We start from the raw sequence: 4,348 nt of genomic DNA on the forward strand, positions 1-4,348 counted from the left end.
GTCTCTGCAGGTTATTTAACTCTGAGGCTCAGTTTCCTCATCTCTCCTCATCTCTCGAATGACACTGTCCTTGCTAAGGACTAATACTCAAACAGTTAGTGCAATTCCTTTAATTTTGTTGTTTGCTCATGGCATGTTGTCTGAGCGTATTAAAAGTGTAATGCCTGATAAATAATTCATAATGGGTTGTCCTAAAGGCTCACTGTAACATTATCCACAGAGAATCACCTGCCAGCCATAGCTCCTTACTACTTCAGTCAAAGCCATCTTTTCCCTTTACTATACCGTTTCTCCAAAAATAAGACCTAGCTGGACAATCAGCTCTAATGCATGTTTTGGAACAAAAATTAATATAAGACCCAGTATTATATTATATATTATATTATATTATATTATATTATATTATATTATATTATATTATATTATATACCAGGTCTTATTGTAAAATAAGACCCAGTCTTATATGAATTTTTGCTTCAAAAGACTCATTAGAGCTGATTGTCCAGGTAGGTCTTATTTTTGGGGAAACACGGTATTAGGTTAATGCAAAAGTAATCACGGTTTAAAAGGTTAAAAAAAAAATTGCAAAAAAGCGCTATTACTTTTGCACTAACCTAAGAGAGGCAGCTGTGTCTATAGAGTCCCCTAAATACAGCCCAGGAAGTTTGAGTAGATTTGGTTAGGGCAATTGAATCTTTAATCGAATCTGAAACTCTTTTAGCCTCCTTTTGATAGGTTAGGCTCCTTAGTGCCCCCCCCCCCCAATAAATAACATCTCTCTTCTCCACCATGGTTCTGAGCAATTTAAGAAATAAAACAAAGGAGAGCCCTAGAGACCTAAATATTACCTTTACTATTGATCAAGAAAGATAGGTAAGAGGACACAGATCAGCATAAGAGAGAGATGGGCCTCCTAGTACATTAGTCCCATTTCTGGGGAGGTTCGCTCACTTAATCCTAGGTGATGTTCAGCTGGGAGAGCCTCTTACTATGGGGGTGCTGATAGTGGTCGTGGGGCAATGTGTGTTCCTTGTACGTAGCAAGAGGGAGAAAGGCAAATGTGATAAGTAGGTGGAGAAACACTTAATCTCTCCTCACGGAAACCAAGGATAGAGTAAAAGGAATTTCTGTCTAACAGTAAGCTGATTGTTTTCACCCAATCTAAAGTTCTGCTTCATACTTGGAGAGTTTGAGGTGTCCTAAGGTATATAAAATGTAAGCAATATGACTAATTTAGCTTTTCTTTAGCAAAGCTTTAAGATCCTGCACCATAATGTATGTTGTCAAATGCATTCCCAGAATTCAATTCAGGGTAAATTCCTTGAAGGAATTTCAGTGATTGAAGAGTCACAAGCAAAGAGAAATAACCAAAAAGATTTTGGATTATCACTATTTGGTTACCACTATTGAACCCTGTTTTCCAGAGACTATGTTAGATGCTAGCATCATTTTATCCCTAGCACGAGTCTGCAGGCTAAGTCTATAATTTCAGTTTTATAAATGAGGAGAATAAGGTGCAGAGATATAAAGTGATGTGATATTATTCATCGGGAGTAAATAGTGCAACCAGGACATCAGAGTGCTCCTGCACTCTGATATCTCATTGATATTATGTCATTTAGAAATTATGATTGTAAACAATAGAAACTGACTGTTTTGTTATCTTAAGTAGAATAGAATGGAAAAGAAGCAGTGGGTTACAAAATAAATAACTGCTTGGAGAACTGGATTTGGAAATCTTGCAAGAATCAGCAGCTCTCCAGCGTCAAGAAGAGCAAGTAGAATGAGCATCTTTGAGCACAAGAAGCATGGCCAGGTGGACGAAGTCACTGCTGCTGGACGTCACTGGATGGTACTGTAGTTGTCACAGGTTGTCCTATCATTTCCCCAGACAACAGTTCTGAACATTACTACGTCTTGGGAGAAATTGCCTTTGCCGGACTGAAAAGATGATAACTACTTCACACAATTTTTCTTTACACCTGTTTAATTTCCTTATACATATTTAATTTACTTACACTCTGTGAGGTAGTCACCCCATTTTACTGCAAGGGAAACTGAGGTAAAAGGAGGTTAAGTAACTTTTTCCAGTTGGTATTACTAATACAATTTGGATGCAGACAGTCTGTTCCAGAGCCCATGCTCTTAACACTACACTAAGTTCCCTGTCAGATGTGGAAAAAACAGAATACTGACAGTTTCATAAATCAATAAGCAATGAATAGACAATAAGCAATAAGTACATTCACTAAGGCTGCCATTTATTAAATGATGTTTTAAGAACTTTATAATTGTCACCATATTTTCATGTCTGTTATCTCATTGTATGAAGCAAACTTATAAGATAGATTGGCAGAACTATGACTATATAAAAGAAAGAAATCTATATACCTGCTCCAGCTCATTTAATCCATAACAATCTTATGTGACTGTCATAAAAGTCACATGATTCGAGACTGGAGGTCCCCTCTATCATTCCTGGTTGCCTATAAATAGTCACTGCCCTTTATTTTTCACAGTGGGTTTGCCACGAGAACACAGGTGTCATGAATACTGCCGCTAAATCTAAGCCAAAATAGAAAAGGAAAAGATTCACATCAACATTATAGTTATTGGACATGTAGATTTTGGGAAGTCTACCACTGCTGGCCATCAGATATACAAATCTGGTGGGATCGACAAAAGAACCATTGGAAAATTTGAGAAGAAGGCTGCTGAGATGGGAAAGGGCTCCTTCAAGTACGCCTGGGTCTTGGATAAACTGAAAGCTGAATGTGAGCGTGGGGTCACTATTGATAGCTCCTTGTAGAAATTCAAGACCAGTAAGTATTATGCGACCATCACTGGTGCCCCAGGACACAGAGACTTTACGAAAAACATAATTCCAGGCACACCTCAGGCTGACGATGCTGTCCTGATTGTTGCTGCTGTTGGTGGTGAATTTGAAGCAAGAATGGGCAGACCCGTGAGCATTCCCTTGTGGTTTACACACTGGATATAAAACAACTTACAGTTGGTATTCACAAAATGGATTCCACTGAGCCATCCTACATTCAGAAGAGACATGAGGAAAACATTAAGGAAATTAGCACCTACATTAAGAAAATTGGCTACAGACCTGACACAGTAGCATTTGTGCCAGTTTCTGGTTGGAATGCTGACAATATGCCAGAGCCAAGTGCTAACATGCCTTGGGTCAAGGGATGGAAAATCACCCATAAAGATGGCAATGCCAGTGGAACCACGCTGCTTGAAACTTTGATTTTATCCTGCTACCAACTCGTCCAACTGACAAGCTCCAACGTCTGCCCCTCCAGAAAGTCTACAAAATTAGTGGTATTGGTCCTGTCCCTGTGGTCCAGGTGGAGACTGGTGTTCTCAAAGCTGGCATGGTGGTCACCTTGGCTCCAGTCAGAGTTACAGCTGAATTAGTCTGTTGAAATGCACCATGAAGCTCTGAGTAAAGCTCTTCCTGGGCACAATGTGGGCTTCAATGTCAAGAATGTGTTTGTCAGAGATGTTCATTGTGGCAATGTGTCTGGTGACAGCAAATGTGACCCACCAATGGAGGCAGCTGGCTTACGGCTCAGGTGATTATCCTGAACCATCCAGGCCAAATGAGTGCTGGATAAGCACCTGTGCTGGATTGTCACACAGGTCCCATTGCTTGCAAATTTGATGAGCTGAAGGAGAAGATTTATCGTCATTCAGGAAAAAAGCTGGAAGATGGATTGGAGTTTTTGAAATCTGGTGATGCTGCCATTGCTGATACTGTTCCTGGCAAGCCCATGTGTGTAGAGAGCTTCTCTGACTTATCCTCCTCTGGGCCATTTTGCTGTTGGTGACATGAGACAGACAGTTGCTGTGGGTGTCATCAAAGCAGTGGACAAGACGGCAGCTGGAGCTGGCAAGGTCACCAAGTGTGCTCAGAAAGCTCAGAAGTCTACATGGATGTTATCCCCAATACCTGCCACTCTGGTCTTAATCAGTGGTGGAAGAACGGTCTCAGAACTGTTTCTCTCAATTGGCCATTTAAGTTTAATACCCTTTTTCCCCGAAAATAAGACCTAGTCAGACAATCAGCTCTAATGTGTCTTTTGGAGCAAAAATTAATATAAGACCCGATATTATATGGTGTTATATTATATAAGACTTGGTCTTATGTTATATAAGACCCACTCTTATAGTGAAATAAAACCGGGTCTTATATTAATTTTTGCTCCAAAAAACACTTTAGAACTGATTGTCTGGCTAGGTCCTAATTTTGGGGAAATATGGTAGTTAAAGACTGGTTAATGATTCCAATGCATTGCAAAACCTTCATAAGGAAAGGGGTATGTTTTGTGGA

The 4,348-nt window shown here is 39.8% G+C and overlaps 1 pseudogene; it reads left to right on the forward strand.

The window, feature by feature from the left end:
• The first annotated feature begins 1,808 nt into the window (after positions 1–1,808).
• Positions 1,809–4,071, forward strand: LOC109448484 (elongation factor 1-alpha 1 pseudogene; annotated as a pseudogene).
• The last annotated feature ends 277 nt before the right edge of the window (positions 4,072–4,348 follow it).

This window comes from Rhinolophus sinicus, chromosome 1 (genome assembly GCF_057876585.1).
Source record: "Rhinolophus sinicus isolate RSI-liver-muscle chromosome 1, RSI-T2T, whole genome shotgun sequence".
Taxonomy (NCBI): domain Eukaryota; kingdom Metazoa; phylum Chordata; class Mammalia; order Chiroptera; family Rhinolophidae; genus Rhinolophus; species Rhinolophus sinicus.